The 18939-nt window shown below is 36.2% G+C and overlaps 1 protein-coding gene and 2 non-coding genes across 3 annotated transcripts in view; 1 reads left to right on the top strand and 2 right to left on the bottom strand.

Annotated features, from left to right (window-relative positions):
- The window catches only part of LOC140434527 (pyridoxal phosphate homeostasis protein), a 62708-nt gene that overhangs the window by 30517 nt on the left and 13252 nt on the right, over positions 1 to 18939 (top strand). The window lies entirely within an intron of this gene.
- On the bottom strand, positions 8436 to 8506 carry TRNAG-GCC (transfer RNA glycine (anticodon GCC)). Its single transcript has one exon. It is a non-coding gene; the product is annotated as a tRNA-Gly (tRNA).
- Positions 9198 to 9290, bottom strand: TRNAY-GUA (transfer RNA tyrosine (anticodon GUA)). The gene is made up of 2 exons: positions 9254 to 9290; positions 9198 to 9233 (listed from the first exon to the last, which is right to left on the bottom strand). It is a non-coding gene; the product is annotated as a tRNA-Tyr (tRNA).

Consider the following 18939-nt stretch of genomic DNA (forward strand, 5'->3'; position numbering starts at 1 on the left):
TAAGGGCTGGTTGACTTCTAATTTAATAAATGAGGGAGATTTTATTAGAGACATTTTCAGATCTATAAAATATTCAGAAAAATCATGAGCTCAGAATACGGTATTTCTTACGTATTTACATATTGTTACGATAAATATACTGGCCTAAATTTTATGACTAACTATTCTGTTTTGTTGTAGAAATTTCGGTGGAAGTCTAGAACCAAAATTATGGTGAATGAGCCCGGCTAAGCTTCTCGATCTTTCGATGCAAGACAATGCGATCTTTCGATGCTGTTCTCGAATATCAGGATTGCTTATAAAATAACCGAACTTTGATTGAAGAGGGCAGTTAATTCTGAAGACCCGCGGCCGCGATATTTATTGTTACGCTCGCCTAAATAAATTATGTGTATTATTCGTGTAAATAAATCGATATAAATTATTGTGCCTTTTAATGAATTAAGATAAGAACAAGACATTATAAATTAAATAGACATTGAAATAAAATCATCACAGTGGTGTCAGAAGTGAGATCGAACATAAATTAGACTTATAATAATAATACAAGTGAATATTTGTAAATTGTGAAAATGACGACGATTTATGAGCTGACAGTGACTAATTTAAGAAGACATCTCGAAGACAGAGAATTAGCTTCTACCGGAAAAAAGGCTGAGTTAGTCCAACGACTAAAGAACGCTTTGCTAGAAGAAGGACTAGATCCGGAAACTTATATATTTGAAGACAAGCATGCTGCTGTCCTCTCGTCGATTTCGAAAGTTTCTGGTGATGTAGCCAAAGTTTCTGGTGACATCGCATCATTAGAGAACAAAGTTTCCGGCGACATCGCATCATTAGAGAACAAAGTTTCTGGCGATATTTCGAAAGTTTCTGGTGATATCGCATCATTTGAGAACAAAGTTTCCGGTGACATCGCTTCCTTGGAAGACAAAGTTTCTAATGAGATTTCTTCGCTGGAAAGCAAAGTCTCTGCTAATATCTCTTTGGAAATCTCTAAAGTAACTTCTGAGATATCTGCCCTCGACGATAGAATGTCTTCGTTAAAAAACCAAGTTGCTGCCGATATGTCGGCCTTCGAAGAAAAGATTAAAGAGATGGAAAGAAAGATGGAGGAAACAGGGACAACAGAGAGAGGAAACAATCCAATTACAGTGGAGATAAAAGAAGACGAGACGAAATGTAAGTTGGAGACACGGCCGAAATTTGAAGGAAGTGGAGGTTCTATTCATGTTAAAGTCCCAACTTTCGACGGAAAATCATCATGGAACAACTACATGAAACAGTTCGAATCAGCCGCAAGAGCGAATGGATGGTCTGAAAAAGAAAAGGCTGTAAACCTGACTATCGCTCTTCGAGGAGATGCCTTAGATGTGCTTCAGACCATAGCCGTAGAGGAGACCGATGATTTCGAACAACTGAAGAAGAGGTTAAATATGCAATATGGCCACGAACATTTGGAGCATGTATATCAGTCGCAGCTTAAAAATCGTAGACAGAAGAAAGATGAGGCTCTTCAAGAATATGAGGTAGATATTGCCAGATTAGTACGATATGCTTATCCAACAGCTCCCGAAGACATGATGGAAAAATTGGCCGTTCAAACGTTTATTGATGGTCTTCGTGATCATGAAATGCAGAGAACACTGCGATTAGCTCGTCACAAAACGCTGGTTGATGTCTTATCCGCCGCCCTCGAATACGAGTCAGCTACGCTGGCCTCTGGCGGGTACAGTAAAGTTAGAACTGTAAAAGAGGAAGGAGATGAAGATAAACTTGACCAGCTCGTTAACATGATAAAAAGCATGACATACAAGAAAACGAAGACCATCAGATGCTGGAATTGTGGCGAAATAGGACACGTACGAAGCTCCTGTAAGCACCCTAGGTACGACGCAAATCAAGAAACTCACCATCAGGAAAACTAGAACGGGCCAGCCTTAGGGGGGCAGCTTCGACCCAGAACTTTTCCAAAGACCCTCTCATACTAATAGCTTCTTTGAAATGTCGTGAAGATAGTGTATATGTAGATGGAGAAATAAATGGTAAAAGACATACGTTGTTGGTGGATACCGGAGCGACCAGAACCATTATACGTCCAACAGTTATAAACAGCCGTAAGAAACTGTTACCAACGAGGTTGCGACTTCGGACCGCTACAGGTGAAAATGCCAACATTCATGGAGAAATCCAGGTACAATTGGGAATTGGAGCAGAAAAGTTCGTCCATACTGTTATAGTTGCTGACATCGAAGAGGATGTTATATTAGGAATGGACGTAATGAATATGCATGGATTCCAATTGGATTTTAAGAATAAGGTAATCAAAGTTGGCAACGAGGAGGTATTTCTTCATCCACATAATGACAACACTGTGCAAGCAGCCATTACAGAAGATACAGTCGTGCCTGCGAGAAGCGAAACGATCATAGTAGCGCGGCTACAGGGAATTGTGGACGAAGGGAGACCTGTTATGATGGAGCCTTGGAACCACGACGATGAGGTTGGCCGTGGAATCATAATTGGAAAGGAATTGGTGACTTCGGCTAAAGAAATTCCTGTGAGACTTATCAATGTCAACGACTACCCAGTGACCATAAAGAAAGAGACAAAAGTAGGAACTTGTGTACCTGTGACATCCATAATCCGTCAGGCGACAACATCTGATAATTCCAACGACAAATTCGACCAAATGGTTGCAGGACAGTCTCTAAATCAGATGGAGAAAAGGAAATTAAGGGAATTTCTGCGGCAGTATCGTGATATTTTCGTACCGAAAGGAGGAAAGACGGGAAGAACTACCGTTGTTAAGCATAAAATTGATACTGGTAATGCTAAGCCAATTCGTCAAACAGCTCGACGATTACCACAGGCGAAGAGAGAGGAAGCTGAAACGATTGTTCAGGAAATGAAGAAAGACGGGGTGATAGAACCTTCTACTAGCCCATGGGCCTCTCCGGTGGTCCTGGTTAAGAAGAAAGACGGAACGACGAGGTTCTGTGTGGATTACCGTTTGCTGAACAACGTTACCAAGAAAGATAGTTATCCTCTGCCTCGGATCGATGACACATTGGACACATTGGCTGGAAGTAAATTGTTTTCTACTTTAGATTTGAAGTCTGGATACTGGCAGGTAGAAATGGACCCAGTCGATAAAGAAAAGACAGCCTTCACCACAGGATCTGGATTGTGGCAATTCAACGTTATGCCATTTGGACTTTGTAATGCTCCTGCGACATTTGAGAGGCTTATGGAAAATGTGTTGAGAGGGTTATCTTGGAAAACATGCCTGGTTTATTTAGATGACATAATCATCTTGGGGGAGACATTCGAAGATCATTTGAGGAATTTAGAAAACGTTTTTAATCGACTTAAAGCTGCCCAATTGATGCTAAACCCCAAGAAGTGCCAGCTATTTCAAGGTAAAGTCAATTATCTGGGTCATATAGTCAGTAAAGAAGGAGTGGCCGTGGATAAGGGAAAAATAGATTCCATTAAGGAATGGCCAAAACCAACTGACAAACATCAAGTGAGAAGTTTTCTTGAACTATGTACTTACTACCGGAGGTTTATTAAGAAGTTTGCAGATATCGCTAAGCCATTAACGCGACTTACAGAGGAAGCAAGAGAATACCGCTGGGATACAGACTGCCAAAATGCCTTTGAGACCTTAAAAAAACATCTAATAACATCACAAATTTTAGGGTATCCACTGCCAGAAGGAGAGTTCATCTTAGATACGGATGCAAGTAATGTGGGAATTGGAGGAGTGCTGTCTCAGATTCAAGGAGGACAGGAACGAGTCCTCGGATATTTTAGTAAAGTTCTTTCAAAACCTGAGCGGAATTATTGCGTCACGAGAAGAGAACTTCTAGCAGTAGTTAAATCAGTAGAGCACTTCTATCAATACCTCTATGGCAGAAAGTTTCTAATCCGGACCGACCATGCCGCCCTTAAGTGGTTGATGCAGTTTAAGAATCCAGAGGGTCAGATAGCCAGGTGGATCGAACGACTCCAAGAATACGATTTTAAGATTGAGCACCGGGCCGGAGTTAGCCACAGAAACGCTGATTCTCTTTCCAGAAGGCCATGCCCAGCAGAGTGTTCCCACTGCAACAAAACGGAATCCAAGGAAGCAGCAGTGCTAAGAACGACGATTGTCAACGACGACTGGACGCCTACTAAGATAAGGGCAGAACAAGAGAGAGATCAAGTTATACAGAAAATCCGAAAATGGAAAGAGGAAAACCGTCGACCACCTTGGCAGGAAATATCAAACCTATGCTCAGTAGTTAAGACGTATTGGGCCCAGTGGGACTCATTTATCATCGAAGATGGTTTGCTCAAACGAGTCCTGGAAAATGATGACGGTTCAGAGAAGAGAAGACAGTTGGTGATCCCAAAGAGCAGAATAGCCGAAGTACTTCGTCAGTTACACGACAGTCCATCGGGAGGGCATTTTGGTGTAAGGAAAACCCTTCAGCGAATTCGGGAACGGTTTTATTGGATGAACAGTTCCGACGATGTAAAAGACTGGTGTAAGAAATGTACTATTTGTGCCACGAGTAACGGGCCTTACCGAAAAAGGAGAGCTCCTATGAGACAATATAATGTTGGAAGCCCGTTTGAAAGAATAGCTTTGGACATCGCTGGGCCATTTCCAGAAAGTGAAAATGGAGGCAAATACATGCTGGTAGTAATGGATTACTTCACTAAGTGGGTCGAGATTTACGCACTTCCCGACCAGAAGGCCGCCACCGTTGCAGATAAGTTGATCCAAGAATATATCAGCCGATTTGGAGTGCCTTTGGAGATACATAGTGACCAAGGCAGGAACTTCGAAAGCGATCTATTCCAAGGAATATGTGATAGACTAGGCATGAAGAAAACAAGAACTACCGCGTATCATCCGCAATCGGATGGTATGGTAGAACGAATGAATAGGACAGTTGGCAAGTATTTGACAAAGATGGTGTCCGATCATCAGCGAGACTGGGACCAATACCTTCCGTTCTTCACAATGGCCTACAGATCTGCTGTTAACGAATTAACAGGCCAGACACCAGCCAGAGTCCTATTCGGACGCGAAATGCGACTACCTTGTGATCTCGAGTTTGGATGTAAACCTGGAGAAGATGTAGCAGGTGAAGATGATGTGATCGAATTACGAAGAAGAATGGACGATGTACATGAGTTCCCACCCTCAGATCGCTAGCGACAGAATGAAGAAACGGTACGATACACAAGCCGAAAAGGGTTGCTTTAAGAAGAACGACAAAGTATGGCTGTATAATCCCAAGAAGCGAAAAGGTTGTTCTCCCAAATTGCAGCAGTTTTGGGAAGGTCCATACCTCATCATGGAGAAGATCAACGATGTCATCTACCGAATAAGCAAGATTCCGAGGGGAAAGCCGATGATAGTACACCATAACCGGCTAGCGTCTTTCGAAGGTGACCACGACGTAGATGAAGAAGTGGAAGTAAACCAAGTCCAAGATGTGTCTGACCTCACGTTTGAGGAATTCATGGGTGCCTATGGGGGTACCGGTAAAGCAAGACATGGTGTTACCACTGAAGAAAAGCAAGATCTACTCGCGCTCCCCGCTGACTACTCGCTGGCCCTTACCATCCCGGCCAGTATCAAAGACGCACCAGGGTTGGCATCCGTCTTTCGAAGGAAGTTTGGTCGAGTTGCAGAACTTCAATGCCAGGTGCCAGCTCCCGGTAAAACCTTGAAACTCCAAGATGCATCGCGTTACCTTTTCTACCTGGTAACAAAAGGCACTGCCCGTGACCAACCTACCTACCGAGATGTATGGGAAGCCTTACTTCAATTAAGAGAGCACGTACTAGAGTCCGACGTGCAAAAGTTAGCCATGCCAAAGTTGGAGTGCCGCCAATTAGATTGGAGGGTTATCCGAAATATGGTGGAGGAGATCTTCAAAGACACCGAAGTCCAGGTGTTAGTCTGTTGCAATCCGCTAAGTACCTTGTGCGGAGAGAAAACCGTCCCTTGTCATTTTTATACAACTGGAAGTTGTAAAAGAGGGTCCAGTTGCCGATACCAGCATACAGTTCCGGTTCCAGTCCCGACAAGGTTCCAGGAGGTAGCATCTTTTAAGAGGGGGGCAATGTTACGATAAATATACTGGCCTAAATTTTATGACTAACTATTCTGTTTTGTTGTAGAAATTTCGGTGGAAGTCTAGAACCAAAATTATGGTGAATGAGCCCGGCTAAGCTTCTCGATCTTTCGATGCAAGACAATGCGATCTTTCGATGCTGTTCTCGAATATCAGGATTGCTTATAAAATAACCGAACTTTGATTGAAGAGGGCAGTTAATTCTGAAGACCCGCGGCCGCGATATTTATTGTTACGCTCGCCTAAATAAATTATGTGTATTATTCGTTTAAATAAATCGATATAAATTATTGTGCCTTTTAATGAATTAAGATAAGAACGAGACATTATAAATTAAATAGACATTGAAATAAAATCATCACAATATTTATATACGGAAACATTCTAAAAAAAATCATGAATATAAAGTTAAGTTAGGCAAACTTATTTTAATAATAAAATGATAAATGCGCAGAATAGTACGGCTGAGGCTTGGCGCATCATAAATCGAAACACTGTCGGAGGTAAAAATCGAAACTCTTCTAAATACCCAAGTAAATTTAAAAATAATTTGGGAATTTCTGTGGATGACCCTCATGACATAGCAGAATCTTTCAGCCAACATTTTTCGAATTCCGTAAAAAATTTAATTACTCAAACTTCACCTGACTGTAATCCTAAGAATCTTTCTTCGCCTATACACTCTCTTTTCCTTTATCCTGTTAGTGATGAAGAAATAAAAAGTAAAATTAAAGATATCTCAAAAAAATCATCGGCTGGACTGGATTTTTCCTCAAATTCTAAATACTGCTTTAGTTGTGCCTATACATAAAAAAGGTGACAAATCAAAATTTGATAACTATCGAGGCCTATCACTTTTATCTGTGTTTTTAAAAATATATGAGAAGGCATTTCATACACGTCTCCTCTCGTATATTTATAAGAACAACATTATAGAAAAGTCTCAATTTGGTGTCCGTGAAGGTATAAGTGTGCAAGATGCACTACTAGCGCTGTGCAATCATATTTTATCGAACTTTGATAAGGGTAATAAAGTTATCTGTTTGTTTTTTGACTTAGCACGAGCTTTTGAAACTGTAAATCATCCAATACTGCTGGAAAAACTTTATCATAGTGGTGTTAGAGGAACTGCGTTAAAGTGGATCCACACCTTTTTATCGAAAAGGTTTCAAAAAATTAGGGTCAATGTGAATGGGGATATATTTTCTTCAGAAGAAAGTGTCCTCTCCGGAGTTCCACAGGGAAGTATCATTGGCCCTCTTTTATTTTTGATTTTTGTCAATGATTTAAATCAACTGATAAACGATAACTCAACATGTTTGGTTCGGAATCCATTAGATAATTTTTCTGATGCAATAAGCGTTCGAGTAGAAAACGTGGAACAGCAATAAGGCTGTTATGTCACTCAATTCAAAATCAAGGGTAAAAGATCCATAGGAAGACGAAGAATTTCCTGGCTGAGAAACCTATAGTCCAGCTACTGAGGCTTAAAATATGGTAATACCTCCGAATTTTTTATAACTGCATCGATTTCTTTGAAAATTTTAAATTAAGCTTATCTTACCCTCTACTTCAAAAGTTATATACGCTCTAGGTGCACTTTTTGTTTTTAAGGGGTGAAAACTACCCCTTATTGAAGAAACTGGGAAAAACACGGATTTAATTATTTTATGCACTTAAATCTTGTTTATTCGCATAAGGTAAATATTGTAATGTGTTCTCTAATATGAAAATTAATTATTTACAATTTTCAACCCTTAAAACCCTTTAAAAACACAAACTTTTACCCTTTATAGACTGAAAGAACAGCTACCTACATCCAAAACTGTTCAATAATTGCCGTTATTGGGTTAACGAAAATATCCTGTAGAAAGAAAGATAGACCCAACAGCCATTAAAATTACATTGAAAACAAAGTGTAAGTAATAGTAATATTATCCCAAAAACGCTTGCATTATGGTGTACGGGCCAAAATTCCTGCTGTAAGGACTGATCTGTCAGTATTGTATTGTTTCCTGTGTTCCACCATTACGTACTTTTTGATAATAATCTTTTGGGATTTTTATAATTGATATAAAATCTAAATATCAATTAATATTCAAATTAAATTCCTATTTTGTCTTATACCAAAAATGTCTGTAGAAGTTATATTGATCTACAATGTGTTCTTCAGGAATCTTTGATTTTTACATATAATAACAAATAAAGTATAACATTTTTCTTGCTTTAATGTACATTTTTACACCAATTTTAGTCAAAATAAAAATTTACCTTAAAAAAAATCAAAAAGGTTGCATCGGCCGGGAATCGAACCCGGGCCGCCCGCGTGGCAGGCGAGCATTCTACCACTGAACCACCGATGCTACACTAAAGTTTTGCTATTAAAGCATTAAATGTAATAGTCGACCTTATTTAAACATAATTTTTTTAAAATCTTGAAATATACAACAATTTAGATTGAAGTCTCGATTTTAATTTATTTACGTATTACATATATAAATAGCACTTATTTAAATAATCATCGTCCAGCCCAAAAGTCCACTGCTGAGCATATGCGTCTTCCTCGTGTTTCCAATCCACTCTATCTTGCGCCGTTCTCATCCACTTTTTTATTTAGCCTGTTTAAATCATGTAGGTGGTCGACCGACGCTTCTCTTGTCTTCCCTTGGTCTCTATTCCAATAAGTTCTGTCTTTGTCCATCCCGATCGCTCATTGTACTATGTGTCCTGCTCATCTCTATTTTAGTCTGGCTGTCCTTTCGATGACGTCAGTCACCTTGGTTCTTGTCCAGATCTCTTCGTTTTTTATTTTGTCGAAATAAAAAAAAATATTTAAATATTAATAATAGATTATAATCTTTCGCATCTGCTTATATTCCGTAAAAAATTTGCTAATTCAGTAACATCAGAATAGTATACCTAATTGCTTTTCATATAGGTACAAAGATAATTTATTTTATATAATAATCTTGAAAATATCTCCTACACAAATATAATTTATGTACTATGGATTGAAATTATATAAAAAATCATATTTATTTAAAAAAAAAGGACTCCTTCGAGCCGGATTTGAACCAGCGACCTATGGATATCTAAATCGGAATTTTCCACTACAGTCCACCGCTCTACCAACTGAGCTATCGAAGGTTGAAAATTTACTTTTCTTGAAAAATATGAACGTAGAATGCAATTAGATTAATAAAATAAATAGTAAAATAATAATAATTTAATACTAAAACAATATTATTTTATCAACGAATATAGACGCCCATAGAAGATTAACACTTATGGAGAAAATTTCCCACGTTTTAACAGTTTGCGCACTTTTTAGGGATAATGTATGCCTGGTGAGGAAGAGTATTTTTGTAAAAATGCTTATGTATTTGTTGTTAGAAGGACAGTAATACTAAAATGATATATACCGGGTGTTAACTAATTTTTGACTTGCGACTCACATGTGCGCCATGCGCACTCTTGTATGATTTGCTTGCTGTGTGCTGACTGGCGCTCATGTGAGTCTTGCTAATTTAGTTTTTATTTTGGTCAACAAATAAATAAAAGTCAACTAAAATAAGGATATCTATATATTGCACAAAAAACATTACAGTTTTCCAGTCAAAATAGTTTTAAAAAATTTTAATAATTCAAAAAACTAAAAATTCATACCGTCAAACAAACTAAATTATAACAATTGCATAACAGAAAAATAAAAAACTTGCCAACACAAAGTCCAAGTTTTTCCGGACAGTTTTCACAATGATAGGTATATTGTTTTTTTTTTTTTTTTTTTTCGTAAGTTGTTTTTTGAACATCGCCTACAATGTTTACTTTGTGTTTGCCGGCACGACTTACTGCAGAAATTTTAGTAATAATATGTGGTCCTTTGTTGTTTGTAATAATTTTATGTTTTTGATTTGGTAAAAGCGAGTTAAGAATTGATAATCGAAAATCATAGAGTGACTTTTATGACCTGAGTACTCATTGTATAACAAATGTGAATTTAATAACATTAGTTGAAGGAAATGTATTCCTAGTTTTTTATAACACCTCAACGTATTTCTGTCACAGGGGTAGTAGGAACTCAGTTGATCTTGTCGGTCAACTCCTCCCATATTCTTATGGGAGGAGTTTGTCCATATTCTTAAGGTTTGCTCTTCGTTTGTTGTCTTTTGTCTATATATTCAATCATGTCATTTCCAAATTCGTTGGGTATGTACAAAACGTCCCTTTTGTCTTTCCATTTTCCTACCAATATATTATTACAGTAGGCCGCAACTGTTTCATCTTTCTTTAGTTTTTGTGCTGTTACTCCTCTAGGATTTTCTTTTCGTTTGACATTGAGGGTGCCAGTGTAGTGTGTACTTCGTGTGGTTTAATAGTGAGCTAACTCATATGAATTATAAAAGTTGCCCATGTAGACACTATGTCCAGAATCTAGATAGTCCTCCAATAGAGACTGAACCACTTTACTTGTATGATCTTTCCCTTCCATATTGTTGGCTGCTCCAGTATACACCAATGGTTTTAAAATTAAACCGTTTGGTTCAGTTAACATGTATAACTTTATTCTGTATTTATGGCGTTTGTTTTTGATGTACTGGCTAAAAAATCAGACGCTCACGCCATAGTACCATTGACTCAATGTCTCCCATCTTTCTGTTGAAAAAATTGATGATTGGTTTAATTTTAATCAAACGATCTGTAGAATTTTATTGGTCATTATTGGTAAAATGTAGACATCTCATGATTAATAGAAATTTGTCACGACTCATGTGCTCAGCGAAGAATTTTATATACCTTTCCAGTAATCTTGTAATCTATTTAACTTTATTATTCCTCTGTGCAGCACTAGTGCTAAGAGAGTCAACATTTCTTCGAATGTAACAGGTTTCCATCGTGTAACTCTGGACTTCTCCAAAGGTCAAAGAATGGAGGTAAAGGAACTAATAGAACCAAAACACATACGAAAGGATAAGTGGATTGTCTACCTAAAAAAGCTATAATGCAGAGCAAGAACAAACGACACTAGAACCGGAAACACCAGAAATTACCACAAATGAAGAACTTAATATAAATGTTCAGGAAGTTCGGAAAATACTTGAAAACTTGAAGAACTGAAAAACAGCAGGTAAAGACGGGATACCAAACGAGTTACTGAAATATTGTGGAGCAGCAATGATAGATCAATTAACAACATTAATTAATATAATTATAAAACACAATAAAATACCGGAAGAATGGAGAACGAGCGAACTAATTCTACTATTCAAAAAGGAGATAAAAAACAGCCACAAAACTACAGAGGTATAAACTTGCTAAATACTACGCTAAAACTTACAACTAAAATTTTACACTTGCTAATAAATCAGAGGATAAGTTTAGCAGATGAACAACAGGGTTTTCGTAGTGGAAGATCATGTACAGATGCAATATTGGTTATAAAGCAAATTACTGAGAAATCACTAGAGTATAATAGACCAGCATTGACCTAAAGAAAGCGTTTGACAGAGTAAGAGTCAAAGATGTAATCCATCTTCTGTATAATAGAGAAGTTCCCCTAAATATTATAAAAACTATCGATATCCAAAACAATAAAATGGAAGTCAGAATAGATGGACAACTTACAGAACCTAAAGAAATAGGCAGCGGAATAAGACAAGGGGATCATTGAGCCCCATGCTCTTCAATTTGATCGTAGATGAAATCATCAAAATAAAGAGGATACAGAATGGGAAACAAAGAAATCAAAATACTCCGTTACGCAGACGACGCAATATTGATAGCCCGAGATGAAGATAGTCTGCAAAGACTGGTCCACAGATTTAACATAAGAGCAAAAGAATTTAATATGACTATCTCATCCCAGAAAACTAAAACAATAGTAGTCAGCAAAGAACCAACCAGATGTAAAATAGAAATTGATGGCATCAGTATTGAACAAGTAATGGAAATAAAATACCTGGGAATTACACTGTCTCGCTATGGAGACCTGGACAAAGAAGTGAGAGATCAAGTACAAAAGCAAATAGACTGGCAGGATGCCTTATTAACACTATGGCGAAACAGACACATTGACACTGAGATGAAGTCAAGAATTTATACTTAAAGCCAGTGGAAGACTAATAATGACATACGCCTCAGAAACAGACACAGCCACAACGCAAAGGCTACTGGAAACGGCAGAGATGAGAGTACTGAGAAGAATTACACTAAATACGCTGAGAGATAGAAAGAGAAGTGAAGACATTAGAAGAAAATGTAACGCAGTATATAAATAAATGGACACAAAATAGAAAAAAAAAATGAATGGAATAACCACGTAAGCAGAATTGAGGAGACCCGTGTCGTCAAAATAGCAAGAGATGTCACCAATCGGCAGAAGAAGTATCGGATGACCGCGCAAAAGATGGAGTGACAACCTTTTATAGGGGTATTAATCAGCCAATGAACAAGCAGAATTGCTTATAAAGAGGAAAAAGAAGAAGAAGAAGAAGAAGGTATTTTTATTGATTAATGAAATGAGGGTGTCGGTAAAATTATTTAAGAAATCATTAGGGCTATTTATATCAGAACAGTGATCCCAATTTTGAAAACTGAAATCCCTTTTTAAATCATCACAATTAGTTATTTTTTTAAACTTAGTTTTTGCATTCAATTTTATTTTATGCATCAATAAAACATGATATTTACAAATAGAAATTTTAGTGATACCTATATAAATATTTATCTATATATTCAAATATGCTCTTCATCTTTCGATAGTGGTCTGTAAATTACTGTTATTCTTGTATTTTGATTATATTTCTTTTATAGTTATCTCTAATACTTTATATACACTAATGTCTACAATCTTAAATTCATCATTTTGATTTATGATTGTATTGTTAAAATTATCTTTTTTAAATAAAGATATATCAGGAATAACCCAAGTTTCCGTTAGACATACAGTCAAAATCAAGTGTCATCTGTTGTATATTTAATCGTCACTGATCTAGATTTTCATTATTCATTATATTTGCCTTTATACAAATCTGCAGTTAACTTAATAACTTCAATATGTTTAGGTTTGTGAGTACTTAATTACGGGAATGTAGTCTACATCACGAATGTATGGATCTATATTATAACAACAACTAAAAAAATGATAGTGAACTTAACCTGAACAGTAATATTTGTCTTAAAAAATTCTAGGACTTATTGCTTTGCTGCCAAGTGTTAACTCTTTCTTTAAATATAATAAGAAGACACCATCGGATGAGCTAGAAAATCTAGAGATTCTAGAAAAAAATATTGAAATAAAAATTAAAAAGAAATATTAAAAATAAACATTGAGGTACTCATTAAAATTTATTTTAATACTGATTTAATTGCCAACTACCTATATCTAGTTTTAATTAGAAATAATTATTGTAAGTGATATTGATGTTTCAATTAATCTCTCCCCTATTACAATATTTTATACAAGCCCTAACCATTTTTATTTACAATTGCGTATAATATTATTAGAAACTCTTAAGAAAATGATCCCAATAATATTATCACAAAACAAACCAACACACCGTTTCAATAACTTCTATACATAAGCATCTGCTCTTATAAGCCCTCACACAAATTCTTTAAGTAATTTACTTGAACATGTTGATGGGCCATATTCAAAACCTTTTTGTTGTCAAAAAGGGCATTATCGAGGAATGTTTTTCCGGTCCGCTAAGAAATTATAATGGCAGCAAATAGATTTGAAAGAAACGAATTCTCACACAAATGCCACCAAAATATTCGAAAATTACTACCTTGAGGGATACATAACTTCAGGTATGCGTTGGAGCAGAACCGTAACCGATTCTTTTTAATAGAAAATAGGAAGGGTGTGTAATGATGTGTATATAAAAATTACATCTGTGTTCAAATTTGTAACTCTATTACTTCTTCTATCATAGATATATAACAATGATAAATCAACTTTAATATATAAGTTTATAAAGTATAAGAATAAATATATGAACTTCCGATAACAGTGTCGATGTCAATACACATTTTACAAGTCAAGGATTCAAAAATTTTGAGCAGTCATTTACATACGATAAGCAAAAATTAATAAACATCAGCTACACAAAACATGAAATAGATAAAATAATTCATCATCATCATCAGTAGCTCGACAACCCTTTCTGGGTCCTGGCTTGTTCTAGGATTTTCCGCCTGTTCTTTCCGTGTTCCGTGTTTCCGTTCTGTTCCTTGCTTTGTTTTTCCAGTCGGTGATCTTAAGTGTTTTCAGATCTTGTTCCACTTATTCCATGTATCTAAGTTTTGTCTTCCTTTTGACCTTCTCCCTACTGGTGTTTGCCTCATTATATGTTTGGGTGTTTCAGTCTCCAACATCCGTTCAACATGGCCCATCTAGCGCAGATGTCCGATCTTTATGGATATTATGACCTCGGGTCCATTGTATGCTGTGTATAATTCAAAATTATATCTTCTGCGCCATATGTCATTTTCTTTCACCCCCTTATATATGTGTCTAAGGATTTTTCGTTCAAATCTACCTAATATGTTCTCATCGCTTTTCGACAGTGTCCATGTCTATGATCCATATACAAGGACCGGTTTTATCGGTAACTAGTGAACCTAGATATGTAAAAAATTTCACGCTTTCGATGTTATAGTCTCCTATTGTCAGATTCTGTAGGTTTCTTTGGCCTGTCGATTTGCTGGCCTTCATGTATTTGGTTTTTATTTCGTTAATGTTTAGGCCACTGTTTTGTGCCGCTCTTTTTATCGCATTAAATGCTTCTATCATCTCTCTTTCGCTTCTAGCTATGATATCAACATGTTTCTATCAACAAGTGTACAAATGCCAATATTTGTAGACTTTTTGTTATTATTGTTCCTCTGGTGTTGACTTTTGACTCTCTCATTATTTTCTCTAATTTGATGTTGAATAGAATACAGGATAGGGTATCTCCCTGTCGTAGGCCCGTTCTCACATGGGTTGGTACTGTTAGTGCGTTTTGAATTCGAATTTTGCTTTGTACTTTAAGTGTTTCTTTTACTATATCAATGAGTTGAGTTGGAATATTAAACTCTTTCAATGGATAAATCAGAAATTCTCGATGAATGCTATCATAGGCACTATCAAAATCAATGAAGAGATGATGTGTGTCTATATTAAATTCACTAGTATTTTCCAAGATTTGCCTCAAGACGAAGATCTAATCTATTGTGGACTTCTGCATACAGAAACCACATTGATATCACCCAACTATTTGTTCCGCATATGGTCTCAATCGGTCATACACAATATTTGACAGTATTTTATATGCCACAGTTAGCAGCGTTATTGTCCGGTAGTTTTTACATTGAAGCTGATCTCTCTTTTTATATAGTGGGATAATTACTCCGGTATTCCAGTCTTGTGGCAGTTTTTTATTATTCCATATGTTCACTATTAGTTCGTGTATCGCATTCAATAGGGAATCTCCGCCTTCCTTTATTAATTCTGCCCTAATGTTGTGTAATCCAGGTGACTTGTTGTTTTTCAGTCTGGTAATTGCTTCTTGTATTTCAGCTACTGAAGGGGGGGGGGGGGGTTATTACTCTGGTATCCGTTTGATCCAGCATAATTCCATTATATAGTGCATCTTCGTTAATTGATAAAATAATTCAACTTGATGTAAATGAATAACAACAGAGAAAACACAAAAAATAATAAATATTACATAATACTAAAATAGTAATATAATATTTCAAGAGGTGGATTCCAAAAGAGCCTAAGTCATTTTTTTTCACATTTTGAGGTTTAAGTTTAATCTGATTTTAGAGCATCATTTCTAACATTAGAAAAACAATTCATGCCATAGCAGCTTAAGTCAAGTATACTATACAGATTACAAATCAGTAATGTTTTCCAAAAGTGCTTTAGTCATGCCTTGTTTTTTTCGAAACAAGCTTAAGTCAGCTGTTGAGTGTTTTGCGCATGCGCGATTTCAGCTGTCAGCATCTATTTGCTGTGAGTTTTTGGTTATGTTGACTGTTTGCGGTGAAACAAGTGAGTAATCAAAAACGTGTGTTATATAAGTATAAAATGAGTTTAGATTTTGTAACAAGTGATTTTTCAGTATCTGTAAACGACATTAATAGTGCCAAGAAGAGGAAGTGAGAGAAAAATGAAGACCTACTTCTTCTTCTTTTTATATAGACATGACTCTGTCTGTTTTTCAATGTGCCTCCAGTAAGTTGTCGTTCCATCGTTTTCGTGGTCTTCCTACTGATCGTCTTCCTATTGGGGAACCGTCTCTTGCCGTCTTTACTACTCTATTTGTTGTCATTCGGCTTATATGATCGTTCCATTCTACTCTTCTATTTCTTATCCAGTTCTTGATGTTCTCCACCTTGCATATACGTCGTATATCTGTACTTCTAGCTCTGTCCCATTGTGTCTTACCATCAATTTTTCTAGGTGTTTTCATCTCTGCTGTTTCTAACATCCTTTTTGTCCTCTCTGTGTCAGGTCTTGTTTCTGCCGCGTATGTCACGTCTGATGGCTGTTTTGTAAATTCTGCCTTTCGTTTCTTTTCCCATATTTTTATTTCTCCACATTGTTTCATTTAGACAGCCTGTGGCTCTGTTTGCTCTATTCACTTGATCTTCCACTTCGGTTTCAAGCTTTCCGTAGCTAGATAATGTGATGCCTAGATATTTAAACTCCATCACTTGTTCTATTATCTGACCTTCCAGCTCCAATTTACATCTTAGTAAAATTACTGTTGTAACCATGCATTTTGTCTTTTTTGGAGAAATTAACGTGTTAAATTTTCTGACGGTTATATTAAATTGGCATACGTTGTAAATCATCTTCACTTTGAGAGAGTAGTATTACGTCGTCTGCATAGCAGATTATTTTATTTTATTTTGAAAACCTGTGGGACAAAAATCTCCAGAAATTCTCAAGAAATAGTAAAGAAGCTCATCCAGATCCTCGCATTGTTTATGCCCATAAAGGTGATATTTGTAAGGCATATCTATTAACTCCTAAGATGTAAGTAGCTTTTATGAAAAAATCTACTTATATAGGAGTCCTGCTGATCAGAACAACTTCCACATTCCTGTCCATCACACAATTTTAATCAAAAATATGGAATCGATTAGCTAAAGCTTTAAAAGAGTCAGGAGAATGTCCTCGCGAAAATCGAGGTGAAGCTAGGATAAAACCCAAAGATTCAAGTACAACTCAATCAATGATTGATTTCATAAAATCATTAAAGTGCTGTGGAAGTCATTATGGTCGGGGTAAGAGCGTCCGCGGTTACCGTAGCCCTGAGTTATCTATTAAAAAATTGTGGCGTATTTGGAAACAGACTCAAAAAGAACAGAAGAAGTCACTTGCATCTTACTCAAAGTTCTTCAAGTTCTTCCAGACGAAATTCCAAAGACAGACGTTTGTTGATTTTTTGATCTAACAAAAAGTGAAATAAATTTATGCAAAGACCAAAAAAAAGCTTCCCTTATTACTAAGTACAGATTGCACAAGTTACGAGCTAAGAAATTTTATAAACTGCTTAAAAGAACAGAAGCTAATGTAGTTAAAGTATCTTTTGACATGGAACAAAACCAGCCTCTTCCAAAACTAAGAGTTGGTGCGGTATTTTATTCTCGACAAATTTGGGTCTATAATCTTACTTTTGTATTAATGGAAGATACACAAGTTTCTACTAATACTTTTGTGTATACATGGACTGAAAACCAGAGTGGGCGAGGCTCAAATTAAGTAGTTTCAGCTCTGTATAACTTTTTAGAGATTTTGGAAGACAAGTTTAAAAATGTTCCAGCGAAATCATTGACACTTCAACTCTTTTCCGATGCTTGCAGAGGACAAAATAAAAATCAAAATGTTTTGGATTTCCTACTTAGTTATGTGCAGACTTCCAGAGCGTTTAATGATATTCAGCATTGCTTTCCAATTGGGACATAGCTATATGCCTCCTGATAGAGTATTTGGATGTTTTGAAAAAATATTTAGTAGAAAAGAAACAATAGTTGAACCAGAGGAGTACTACAAAGTGTTTGCATCTTCAGCGACAGATAAAGTGTTAGGAAGAAACTGGGAACTTTTTGATTTCATGGATTTGAAGAAGCTCCCTTTTTTGATGCGTGAACAACGCGTTTTTTCATTTTTAAATAAAAGTAATAAAGACATTAAAGCTAAAAATACCTACTGTGGTGATTCTAGTAGTTTTAAAGTTATAAAAAAAGGATGCAATTTGCTGGGAGTGTACAGTACAGTACAGTCTATGCCCATAGTGAATCATGTAAGTGAAAAGAAGAAACAATATGTGGAAAACCTTCTCAAATTTATTTCATTATCTGAAAGTTCAAAAGACTTTTATAATACTGCACTTACCAATGTGCAAAATGGTTCCAACGATAATAATACTGTAGTGTATGATGAACTAGAGCCTTTTACTTGAAAAATTTTTCAACTTTACTTTTCAAATTTTGACAAAAATGTGAATAATTGATTTTGATGAATAAAAATTAATTATAGAAAGAGAGTGGTCGTATGGATCTCTAAGACGTGCCTTTTTATACTTGTAGTTTGCATTTCTAGTTCTGTTGGTTGGTCACACGAACACTAAATGAAGTAATGTGAGTTAGAACTATCAATTCATGTATCCAAGTGCACATTATTTATGTCCAATTTATGGTATGAAACCCTAATCAAAAAACCTAATATCAGAATAATAATTCGTTTAATCAACTACATTTTTTGAAAATAACCCAAATTTAAGATTAAAAATAT

This window comes from Diabrotica undecimpunctata, chromosome 2 (genome assembly GCF_040954645.1).
Source record: "Diabrotica undecimpunctata isolate CICGRU chromosome 2, icDiaUnde3, whole genome shotgun sequence".
NCBI classification, from domain to species: domain Eukaryota; kingdom Metazoa; phylum Arthropoda; class Insecta; order Coleoptera; family Chrysomelidae; genus Diabrotica; species Diabrotica undecimpunctata.